This window comes from Phyllobates terribilis, unplaced genomic scaffold, assembly GCF_046119375.1.
Source record: "Phyllobates terribilis strain yellow unplaced genomic scaffold, ASM4611937v1 Scaffold_236__1_contigs__length_3049075, whole genome shotgun sequence".
Lineage (NCBI taxonomy): Eukaryota > Metazoa > Chordata > Amphibia > Anura > Dendrobatidae > Phyllobates > Phyllobates terribilis.
Window position 1 is genome coordinate 515,937 of NW_027362996.1, and position 12,340 is coordinate 528,276.

Here is a 12,340-nt window from a genome sequence, read left to right on the forward strand (position 1 = left end):
AGTAGATGGAATGTGGCAATGGAACGCTGGCTGCGCGTGTCATAATAGGCTCTGAGCCTTTATATACCTGTGCACAGCAGCAGCCACCTTCAGTCTGCTGCTGGACAGCCAGCAGCAGCAGCAGCAGGAGAGGTATGTAATCAGGAGCCCTCCTGCTAAGGGTAGACAACTGCTCGTTCCACCCCACCCCCCGCCTTAATTGGTTCTCCTCCCTTCCAACGGTGTTGAGGCGGGTGGGAACAGCAGGGGGTGAAGGTGCTGTGTTTAAAGAGGTGGAGTTATGCAGATCTAAAACGCGTGGATTGCAGCAGCAGCAAGCCGAAAAGTGCAGGCATGTAAGGGATCTAGAGGTTGACAAGATGTCTTCTTAACGGGAGTCCAGGAGCTCATCTCCACAAATGGACTTTTCAGGATCCTTGGGTGGCTCCGTAGTTTGAAACCAATTCTGGTTATCGCTTCTCGGCCTTTTGGCTAAGATCAAGTGTAGTATCTGTTCTTATCAGTTTAATATCTGATACGTCCCCTATCTGGGGACCATATATTAAATGGATTTTTAGAACAGGGAGATGGAAAAAGAGCTTGCTCTGTCCACTCCACGCATTGACCTAGTATTGCAGTATCTCCAGGACCGGTGCACCCCTTCTTTAATGCAGTTTCTAAAATCAGAAAGAATTGAATTCAATGTTTTTTGTTCATTTTGCTTGTTTGTCGGATTTGGGGATGGACTCTTTGGCTTTGCTTTTCTTCTCCTCATTGGATTTTTCATGTTCAAAGTTGCAGAAGCCAGATTACAAGCTCATTTTGGTTCAACTTCAGCAACTGTGCATTGCATTGCCATGTAATGTGATGCAATGCTATCTTTCTGGCTCTCCCTTTTTACTTCCTTTTGGATAAACAGACATATTAGGCAAGCATTTTGGAGCTTTCACCTAAATAACTACAGGTGGTGAGATAAGCTGCACAATATAATTGACCTTTCAGTATATTGTTGCACACACACCATCTATTTAGCAAATGCCCTTGTTATCAACAGCAGCCTTTTAAACTCACCTGAGCTAACAGGTATGTGCGCTGGTTACTCTGCTGCGCTTAAAATTTCTTTTTTGGTTTGCTACAATGCCTTTTCTGAAACGTTGTCTCCTTCTGCTGGAACACTGACTTCTTTCATTTAATGCCTGCAGACTATAAAAGAGAACCCAACCCAAAAAGTTTGGTTGATTAGTCTGTGGCATTCTGTTAAACTGTTGCTTATGGCGGTCTCTGTGAGCTTCTCAGCGACATTCAGCCAGCCAGGTATCCTGCCTGCAGTAGATGGAATGTGGCAATGGAACGCTGGCTGCGCGTGTCATAATAGGCTCTGAGCCTTTATATACCTGTGCACAGCAGCAGCCACCTTCAGTCTGCTGCTGGACAGCCAGCAGCAGCAGCAGCAGGAGAGGTATGTAATCAGGAGCCCTCCTGCTAAGGGTAGACAGCTGCTCGTTCCACCCCACCCCCCGCCTTAATTGGTTCTCCTCCCTTCCAACGGTGTTGAGGCGGGTGGGAACAGCAGGGGGTGAAGGTGCTGTGTTTAAAGAGGTGGAGTTATGCAGATCTAAAACGCGTGGATTGCAGCAGCAGCAAGCCGAAAAGTGCAGGCATGTAAGGGATCTAGAGGTTGACAAGATGTCTTCTTAACGGGAGTCCAGGAGCTCATCTCCACAAATGGACTTTTCAGGATCCTTGGGTGGCTCCGTAGTTTGAAACCAATTCTGGTTATCGCTTCTCGGCCTTTTGGCTAAGATCAAGTGTAGTATCTGTTCTTATCAGTTTAATATCTGATACGTCCCCTATCTGGGGACCATATATTAAATGGATTTTTAGAACAGGGAGATGGAAAAAGAGCTTGCTCTGTCCACTCCACGCATTGACCTAGTATTGCAGTATCTCCAGGACCGGTGCACCCCTTCTTTAATGCAGTTTCTAAAATCAGAAAGAATTGAATTCAATGTTTTTTGTTCATTTTGCTTGTTTGTCGGATTTGGGGATGGACTCTTTGGCTTTGCTTTTCTTCTCCTCATTGGATTTTTCATGTTCAAAGTTGCAGAAGCCAGATTACAAGCTCATTTTGGTTCAACTTCAGCAACTGTGCATTGCATTGCCATGTAATGTGATGCAATGCTATCTTTCTGGCTCTCCCTTTTTACTTCCTTTTGGATAAACAGACATATTAGGCAAGCATTTTGGAGCTTTCACCTAAATAACTACAGGTGGTGAGATAAGCTGCACAATATAATTGACCTTTCAGTATATTGTTGCACACACACCATCTATTTAGCAAATGCCCTTGTTATCAACAGCAGCCTTTTAAACTCACCTGAGCTAACAGGTATGTGCGCTGGTTACTCTGCTGCGCTTAAAATTTCTTTTTTGGTTTGCTACAATGCCTTTTCTGAAACGTTGTCTCCTTCTGCTGGAACACTGACTTCTTTCATTTAATGCCTGCAGACTATAAAAGAGAACCCAACCCAAAAAGTTTGGTTGATTAGTCTGTGGCATTCTGTTAAACTGTTGCTTATGGCGGTCTCTGTGAGCTTCTCAGCGACATTCAGCCAGCCAGGTATCCTGCCTGCAGTAGATGGAATGTGGCAATGGAACGCTGGCTGCGCGTGTCATAATAGGCTCTGAGCCTTTATATACCTGCGCACAGCAGCAGCCACCTTCAGTCTGCTGCTGGACAGCCAGCAGCAGCAGCAGCAGGAGAGGTATGTAATCAGGAGCCCTCCTGCTAAGGGTAGACAGCTGCTCGTTCCACCCCACCCCCCGCCTTAATTGGTTCTCCTCCCTTCCAACGGTGTTGAGGCGGGTGGGAACAGCAGGGGGTGAAGGTGCTGTGTTTAAAGAGGTGGAGTTATGCAGATCTAAAACGCGTGGATTGCAGCAGCAGCAAGCCGAAAAGTGCAGGCATGTAAGGGATCTAGAGGTTGACAACATGTCTTCTTAACGGGAGTCCAGGAGCTCATCTCCACAAATGGACTTTTCAGGATCCTTGGGTGGCTCCATAGTTTGAAACCAATTCTGGTTATCGCTTCTCGGCCTTTTGGCTAAGATCAAGTGTAGTATCTGTTCTTATCAGTTTAATATCTGATACGTCCCCTATCTGGGGACCATATATTAAATGGATTTTTAGAACAGGGAGATGGAAAAAGAGCTTGCTCTGTCCACTCCACGCATTGACCTGGTATTGCAGTATCTCCAGGACCGGTGCACCCCTTCTTTAATGCAGTTTCTAAAATCAGAAAGAATTGAATTCAATGTTTTTTGTTCATTTTGCTTGTTTGTCGGATTTGGGGATGGACTCTTTGGCTTTGCTTTTCTTCTCCTCATTGGATTTTTCATGTTCAAAGTTGCAGAAGCCAGATTACAAGCTCATTTTGGTTCAACTTCAGCAACTGTGCATTGCATTGCCATGTAATGTGATGCAATGCTATCTTTCTAGCTCTCCCTTTTTACTTCCTTTTGGATAAACAGACATATTAGGCAAGCATTTTGGAGCTTTCACCTAAATAACTACAGGTGGTGAGATAAGCTGCACAATATAATTGACCTTTCAGTATATTGTTGCACACACACCATCTATTTAGCAAATGCCCTTGTTATCAACAGCAGCCTTTTAAACTCACCTGAGCTAACAGGTATGTGCGCTGGTTACTCTGCTGCGCTTAAAATTTCTTTTTTGGTTTGCTACAATGCCTTTTCTGAAACGTTGTCTCCTTCTGCTGGAACACTGACTTCTTTCATTTAATGCCTGCAGACTATAAAAGAGAACCCAACCCAAAAAGTTTGGTTGATTAGTCTGTGGCATTCTGTTAAACTGTTGCTTATGGCGGTCTCTGTGAGCTTCTCAGCGACATTCAGCCAGCCAGGTATCCTGCCTGCAGTAGATGGAATGTGGCAATGGAACGCTGGCTGCGCGTGTCATAATAGGCTATGAGCCTTTATATACCTGTGCACAGCAGCAGCCACCTTCAGTCTGCTGCTGGACAGCCAGCAGCAGCAGCAGCAGGAGAGGTATGTAATCAGGAGCCCTCCTGCTAAGGGTAGACAGCTGCTCGTTCCACCCCACCCCCCGCCTTAATTGGTTCTCCTCCCTTCCAACGGTGTTGAGGCGGGTGGGAACAGCAGGGGGTGAAGGTGCTGTGTTTAAAGAGGTGGAGTTATGCAGATCTAAAACGCGTGGATTGCAGCAGCAGCAAGCCGAAAAGTGCAGGCATGTAAGGGATCTAGAGGTTGACAACATGTCTTCTTAACGGGAGTCCAGGAGCTCATCTCCACAAATGGACTTTTCAGGATCCTTGGGTGGCTCCGTAGTTTGAAACCAATTCTGGTTATCGCTTCTCGGCCTTTTGGCTAAGATCAAGTGTAGTATCTGTTCTTATCAGTTTAATACCTGATACGTCCCCTATCTGGGGACCATATATTAAATGGATTTTTAGAACAGGGAGATGGAAAAAGAGCTTGCTCTGTCCACTCCACGCATTGACCTGGTATTGCAGTATCTCCAGGACCGGTGCACCCCTTCTTTAATGCAGTTTCTAAAATCAGAAAGAATTGAATTCAATGTTTTTTGTTCATTTTGCTTGTTTGTCGGATTTGGGGATGGACTCTTTGGCTTTGCTTTTCTTCTCCTCATTGGATTTTTCATGTTCAAAGTTGCAGAAGCCAGATTACAAGCTCATTTTGGTTCAACTTCAGCAACTGTGCATTGCATTGCCATGTAATGTGATGCAATGCTATCTTTCTAGCTCTCCCTTTTTACTTCCTTTTGGATAAACAGACATATTAGGCAAGCATTTTGGAGCTTTCACCTAAATAACTACAGGTGGTGAGATAAGCTGCACAATATAATTGACCTTTCAGTATATTGTTGCACACACACCATCTATTTAGCAAATGCCCTTGTTATCAACAGCAGCCTTTTAAACTCACCTGAGCTAACAGGTATGTGCGCTGGTTACTCTGCTGCGCTTAAAATTTCTTTTTTGGTTTGCTACAATGCCTTTTCTGAAACGTTGTCTCCTTCTGCTGGAACACTGACTTCTTTCATTTAATGCCTGCAGACTATAAAAGAGAACCCAACCCAAAAAGTTTGGTTGATTAGTCTGTGGCATTCTGTTAAACTGTTGCTTATGGCGGTCTCTGTGAGCTTCTCAGCGACATTCAGCCAGCCAGGTATCCTGCCTGCAGTAGATGGAATGTGGCAATGGAACGCTGGCTGCGCGTGTCATAATAGGCTCTGAGCCTTTATATACCTGTGCACAGCAGCAGCCACCTTCAGTCTGCTGCTGGACAGCCAGCAGCAGCAGCAGCAGGAGAGGTATGTAATCAGGAGCCCTCCTGCTAAGGGTAGACAGCTGCTCGTTCCACCCCACCCCCCGCCTTAATTGGTTCTCCTCCCTTCCAACGGTGTTGAGGCGGGTGGGAACAGCAGGGGGTGAAGGTGCTGTGTTTAAAGAGGTGGAGTTATGCAGATCTAAAACGCGTGGATTGCAGCAGCAGCAAGCCGAAAAGTGCAGGCATGTAAGGGATCTAGAGGTTGACAACATGTCTTCTTAACGGGAGTCCAGGAGCTCATCTCCACAAATGGACTTTTCAGGATCCTTGGGTGGCTCCGTAGTTTGAAACCAATTCTGGTTATCGCTTCTCGGCCTTTTGGCTAAGATCAAGTGTAGTATCTGTTCTTATCAGTTTAATATCTGATACGTCCCCTATCTGGGGACCATATATTAAATGGATTTTTAGAACAGGGAGATGGAAAAAGAGCTTGCTCTGTCCACTCCACGCATTGACCTGGTATTGCAGTATCTCCAGGACCGGTGCACCCCTTCTTTAATGCAGTTTCTAAAATCAGAAAGAATTGAATTCAATGTTTTTTGTTCATTTTGCTTGTTTGTCGGATTTTGGGATGGACTCTTTGGCTTTGCTTTTCTTCTCCTCATTGGATTTTTCATGTTCAAAGTTGCAGAAGCCAGATTACAAGCTCATTTTGGTTCAACTTCAGCAACTGTGCATTGCATTGCCATGTAATGTGATGCAATGCTATCTTTCTAGCTCTCCCTTTTTACTTCCTTTTGGATAAACAGACATATTAGGCAAGCATTTTGGAGCTTTCACCTAAATAACTACAGGTGGTGAGATAAGCTGCACAATATAATTGACCTTTCAGTATATTGTTGCACACACACCATCTATTTAGCAAATGCCCTTGTTATCAACAGCAGCCTTTTAAACTCACCTGAGCTAACAGGTATGTGCGCTGGTTACTCTGCTGCGCTTAAAATTTCTTTTTTGGTTTGCTACAATGCCTTTTCTGAAACGTTGTCTCCTTCTGCTGGAACACTGACTTCTTTCATTTAATGCCTGCAGACTATAAAAGAGAACCCAACCCAAAAAGTTTGGTTGATTAGTCTGTGGCATTCTGTTAAACTGTTGCTTATGGCGGTCTCTGTGAGCTTCTCAGCGACATTCAGCCAGCCAGGTATCCTGCCTGCAGTAGATGGAATGTGGCAATGGAACGCTGGCTGCGCGTGTCATAATAGGCTCTGAGCCTTTATATACCTGTGCACAGCAGCAGCCACCTTCAGTCTGCTGCTGGACAGCCAGCAGCAGCAGCAGCAGGAGAGGTATGTAATCAGGAGCCCTCCTGCTAAGGGTAGACAGCTGCTCGTTCCACCCCACCCCCCGCCTTAATTGGTTCTCCTCCCTTCCAACGGTGTTGAGGCGGGTGGGAACAGCAGGGGGTGAAGGTGCTGTGTTTAAAGAGGTGGAGTTATGCAGATCTAAAACGCGTGGATTGCAGCAGCAGCAAGCCGAAAAGTGCAGGCATGTAAGGGATCTAGAGGTTGACAACATGTCTTCTTAACGGGAGTCCAGGAGCTCATCTCCACAAATGGACTTTTCAGGATCCTTGGGTGGCTCCGTAGTTTGAAACCAATTCTGGTTATCGCTTCTCGGCCTTTTGGCTCAGACCTAGTGTTTGGACAAGAGGTTCCTTGTGTACTAGCCCTCAGCCTTCCAGCATCGCCACTTCGGTGGCTTAAGCTGGATGCTGCTATAGGGGGAGAGTGAGGAGGAAACGAGAAGGCGATTCCTGAAGCGACCATGGGTGTCAAGCTTCGTTTTGCTGGGACCGGGGATCCCCGGGTCAAGAATGCTTTCCGTATCGACGTCTCTGAGGAGAAGAAGGACCATTTCTCGTTGTCATACCTGGTCAACGCCATTTTCTATGAAATCCTGAAGATCCAGAAGTCGGAGATCATCTGTTTGCAGGAGTTCAGAAGGGAGCATAGGTACGTCTTGGTGCTTTCTTCTATGGCGGCTTGCCAAAACCTTTTCAAAACTCTTCAAGTCCTTTCAGAGCACCCTCAGCTGGATGGACTTATCTTCACTGTACTCTACTCTAAGGGGGATATCCCGGTGGTAATATTCATGCACAACCCCTTTATCTCCCGGGATGATATCACTGCATTCCTGAGAAGACACTGCATTTTTGTGCAATTCTCCCATAAAATCTTAAATGGAGAAGGGCTGTGGACTGGGAAGTATAAATACTTTGTGAGGTTTGGGATAGACCCTCATGGTCCTGGAGGTATTCACTATCCTCCCCTGAACTTTACAATTGGAAGAGACTCTGGATATCTGTTTTTTCCCGAGGCGCCATTGTTCTGCAGGAGATGCAACATGTTCGGGCATATCCAGGATTTCTGCAAGCAATTGCCAAACTGTAGAAAGTGCAACAAGTACGGTCATCTGGCGAAGGATTGTTCCAACCCGGTGGTATGTGATGCCTGCGGGGAGGAAGGACATGTGATTCGGGATTGTAAGGCTAAAGTCAAGCCTAGGTCCTTCTCCGAAGTGACCAAAGGTAAGCCTACTGTCCCTGCTGTTACCCCACAGGTGACTACTGCAGAGATCAATGCTGAGACGGAGCCCCCTGAGGTTGAAGATCTGGTGGGTGAGGCCCAGAACCTGTTGGACCCTCCGGCCCCTGCTGGGCCAGGTATGGAGATCTCCGAGTTGGATGTGGACCTCCCTCATCAGTCCGAAATATGTGGTGAGGGTGACATGGATGTGTCTCTAGCTCGAACCCCTGCATTGTCCTGGGGTGCTACAGACGAAGAGGTGGCCAGGGATGGTGGCCAAGGAGACTTTACTTCTGGGAGGTCTTTTGATGATGATGATACTCCTGAACTGGCCAATAAAAAACCCAGACGAGAGTACTCACCTGCCAGCGGAGGGTGCGACAGTCCTGCAAGTGACCGCATTTACCCGCAGGATGTCTTCTCCCCTGATGCTCCTTACCTTGGCATCCCTGAGAGCATCAACACCTTTGGGGTGCTTTCCCAGTCTGATGATAATGGATGAGTATGGTGTGATCAACATTGAGTCATGTATTTCTTTTCATTAATTAATGTCTTGCCAATCTGGTTGGGATGTAGTGTCCCTAAATGTAAGGCAGATCAGATCTAAAATCAGAAGAACAACTGTTCTGGACTACCTGAAACATTTAGGTGCTGATGTTTTTTGCCTTCAGGAGTGTGGGATTCAGGATGCTCCTTGTGACAAAGACTGGCCTTACGGACAGCATATCTGGTCAGGGTCTAATCATAATAAAAATGATGGGGTGGGGATATTAGTTGGGAATAAAGAAATCTCTATTGATAGTTATATTGTGGTGGAGGTGGGCCGATGTTTAATTGCATTTTTGAGTTATAGAGGGTGGCGGGTCAGAATTATTAATTTATATTGCCCTACAGGGAAGGAAGAGCGGCTTGCTCTTCTTGAAAAATTAAGTTTTTTTCTTCCAGGGAAATCTCCCACTATTTTTGTTGGGGACGTTAATTGTGTCACAGAAGGAAAGTGTGACATAACAGGAAAGAAATTGTCCCATTTAATTTGTGATTTTTCCTTTTTAGATGCAGCAGTTGTTGTTCTTGGCATGCCACCACCGCCGACATACCATGCTGACCGTGGTGAGATTCATTCCAGAATTGATTTAATGTTATTTTCTAAAAATATGGTATGTTTGGATTTTTCTCAACAAAAGGTACCTTTTTCGGACCATGAATGTTTGAGAGGCGTGTTTTGTGCGAATGGTGACCAAGTGTATGGCGGTGGGGTATGGAAGTTGAATGCAAGGCTGTTAGAGGATGATGAGGTGATGAATGAGTTTAATGTAAAGTATGAAAGATGGAGAATGCGTAAGAAGGATTTTGTGTGTGTTCTTGACTGGTGGGACTGGGTGAAAGTGCAATTTAAAACTTTCTTCAAAAAGTGGGGCTATAGAAAAGCTGCCAGATATAGGAATAGGTTTAATGACCTTAATAGACGGATTGACTGGTTGAGAAAGTGTGTTGCAAGTGGTTTGGAGATGTCTGATCAACTTACTGAGGCTAAGAATGAATTGAAGCGTGTGTTGGATGAGAAAGGAAAGGAAATTATATATCGTACTAAAATTGAGCACCTGGAGAAAAATGAGAAGTGTACGAGGTTCTTTTTTAAAAAAATGAATGGTAGGAAGACTGATATGAATGAAGTTGTGAATGAAAGTGGAACCAACTGTATGGGTGAGGATGTGCTGAAAGAAGTGAATAGGTTTTATAGCAAGTTGTATGATGAGAAATGGATTGACTCTGGGCTTGTGTCATATGTTCTGAATGGTGTGGAGAAAAAACTTGATTCTGAGGAGCGTGATCTATTGTGTGAGGATGTAGTTCTGGATGAAGTGAAGAATGTGGTGTGGAGTGCTAAAAAGAGTAAGACTCCTGGGAAAGATGGTATACCTGTAGAGTTGTATGTGAAAGCATGGGAAGTTTTGGGAACAGATTTGACTGAGGTATGTAAGTATATGTGGGTGAATGGTAGGTTGTGTGAATCAATGAAAGAAGGAGTGGTTGTGCTTGTGTATAAAAAGGGTGAGAGGAAACGTTTGGAAAACTGGAGACCAATAACACTGCTGAATTCGGATTATAAGGTCTACAGTAAGTTACTGGCAAATCGTATGCGTGAAGTGATTGGTAGTGTTGTGGAGGAGGACCAAGTATGTGCAGTGCCTGGAAGAAGTATGAGTGATAACTTGTTATTGTTGAGAGATATGATTGGGGATTGCAAGGATAGAAAGCAGAAATGTATGACTTTAGCTATTGATTTTGAGAAGGCGTTTGACAGGGTTTCGCATGTGTTTTTGTTTAAAGTACTGGAAAGAATGGGGTTTCCTAGAGAATTTGTGAATTGTGTAAAATCATTGTATGATTGTGTGTCAAGTGAGTTCTTGGTTAATGGGTGGCTGTGTGACAAAGTGAAGATTAGGTCAGGAGTAAGGCAGGGGTGTCCTATGTCCCCCGTCTTATTTGTATGTGTAATAGAACCATTGTTATGTTTGATTAGACGGGATAAAATGATGAGAGGTTTGTTGGTGCCTGGTAGTGGTGGTAAGCATGTGAAAGTGTTAGGTTATATGGATGATGTTGTGGTTGTGAGTGAAAGTATGGCTTCTTTGAGTAGAATTAAATTGCTTTTGGATTTTTTTGTTGGTGCGTCTGGTTTTAGGGTAAATTGGAATAAATGTAGTTTTAAATGTTTTGGAGATAGTAGTATTCGTATGGATGGTGTAAAGTGTGAAGAGGGTGCAATCAAGATTTTGGGCGTATTATTTAATGATGACTTAAAAGGGAATGAAAGTTGGGAAGAGTGTGGTATGCGGGTTGAACGTAAATTGAATTTTTGGCGAATGAGAGAATTGACTCTGCGTGGTAAGGTGTTAATTATCAAAGCAGTGATTCTCCCTATCCTGCTTTATGTGGCGACTGTTTTTCCTTCTCCTTACAGGAAAATTAAGAGAATAGAGAAGTTGGTATTCACATTCCTGTGGTGTAGTAAGATGGAGAAGTTGAAGCGGGAGAGCCTTTTTAAGGCTTGTCAGCATGGTGGGCTGGCCTTTCCCAATATTGAAGTTTTTTTAGGTCTTAATTATATTAAGACTGTGGTTATTTTGCTGGGTAAAGGCAATAAAGGTGCTTTTATGGCTAATTATTCTGCTGGATGGATGTTGTATGGGTTATGCTGGAGGAAGAGAGATGCGAGTGTGCCTGTGGCCTTTAAGTGTCCTGTTTGGTATGAGGTGATTGAGAAATTTGTGAGAAAGCATGATTTGTTGAGTGTGGGAATGAATGATTTTAGAATGACCAAGAATGTGGTGAAAAGAATGAGTGCAAATGAGGTAGAGTGTAATATTGTTGGGCTGAGAGGGAATGAGGTTTCAGATGCATGGAAGAAGTTAGATACGTATGGGATGTCAAACAAACAGAAGGATGTTGTGTGGATGACTTTACATAATATTTTACCTGTGAGAGAAGTGCAGAAGAAAAGAGAGTTGATAAGAACAGATGTGTGTCCGAGAGTGGGATGTGGTGGTTGTGAGACTGTCAGGCATGTTATGTGGGATTGTGAGTACGCGTACAGTGTGTGGAAGTGTGTAGGTGGATTGTGTAAGGGTTTAGCAGGCGTGAATTTTGTGGATTGGCGTGTGGCGATGTTTGGAATTGGTGCGTGTAGTCGGTCTAAAGATAGAATTTTATGGTTGATAATGGCTTGTGTGATGGAGAGTTTGTGGGATGCAAGGAACCTTGGACTTTTCAAAAGGAAATCTTTATCAGTGAATGAATGTGTTAGACTTATTCTTTCAAGACTATACCTGATATATAAGTTGGACAGCAGAGGCGGTGGTGGCACAGATGCCGAAGGGATTTGGAAATTTAAAAAGTGGCATTACCTTATCAAATACCAGTGATTTTTTTCTTTGTGATTCCTTGAAGTTTCTGCATTTGTGTTACGTAAAGGATGTTCCCTTGTGATTATATTTCGTCTTATACTACTGCTAAATAAATAGAACCATGATGATGAGAAGTTTTAAGTAGCAAATTTTGGAGAAATTCATACTGTTTGCTAAAAAACTAAACTGAATGGTTTAAAAAAAAAAAAAAAAAATCTGTTCTTATCAGTTTAATATCTGATACGTCCCCTATCTGGGGACCATATATTAAATGGATTTTTAGAACAGGGAGATGGAAAAAGAGCTTGCTCTGTCCACTCCACGCATTGACCTGGTATTGCAGTATCTCCAGGACCGGTGCACCCCTTCTTTAATGCAGTTTCTAAAATCAGAAAGAATTGAATTCAATGTTTTTTGTTCATTTTGCTTGTTTGTCGGATTTTGGGATGGACTCTTTGGCTTTGCTTTTCTTCTCCTCATTGGATTTTTCATGTTCAAAGTTGCAGAAGCCAGATTACAAGCTCATTTTGG

The 12,340-nt window shown here is 44.0% G+C and overlaps 5 non-coding genes and 1 pseudogene across 5 annotated transcripts; all 6 read left to right on the forward strand.

Annotated features, from left to right (window-relative positions):
- The first annotated feature begins 451 nt into the window (after positions 1-451).
- LOC141216595 (U2 spliceosomal RNA) lies at positions 452-642 on the forward strand. The gene has a single exon (XR_012285622.1). It is a non-coding gene; the product is annotated as a U2 spliceosomal RNA (small nuclear RNA).
- A 1,115-nt stretch (positions 643-1,757) lies between these two features.
- LOC141216597 (U2 spliceosomal RNA) lies at positions 1,758-1,948 on the forward strand. The gene has a single exon (XR_012285624.1). It is a non-coding gene; the product is annotated as a U2 spliceosomal RNA (small nuclear RNA).
- A 1,115-nt stretch (positions 1,949-3,063) lies between these two features.
- On the forward strand, positions 3,064-3,254 carry LOC141217106 (U2 spliceosomal RNA). The gene has a single exon (XR_012285979.1). It is a non-coding gene; the product is annotated as a U2 spliceosomal RNA (small nuclear RNA).
- A 1,115-nt stretch (positions 3,255-4,369) lies between these two features.
- Positions 4,370-4,560, forward strand: LOC141216386 (U2 spliceosomal RNA). The gene has a single exon (XR_012285421.1). It is a non-coding gene; the product is annotated as a U2 spliceosomal RNA (small nuclear RNA).
- Positions 4,561-5,675: 1,115 nt separating this feature from the next.
- Positions 5,676-5,866, forward strand: LOC141217107 (U2 spliceosomal RNA). Its single transcript, XR_012285980.1, has one exon. It is a non-coding gene; the product is annotated as a U2 spliceosomal RNA (small nuclear RNA).
- A 6,106-nt stretch (positions 5,867-11,972) lies between these two features.
- LOC141216805 (U2 spliceosomal RNA) lies at positions 11,973-12,177 on the forward strand (annotated as a pseudogene).
- The last annotated feature ends 163 nt before the right edge of the window (positions 12,178-12,340 follow it).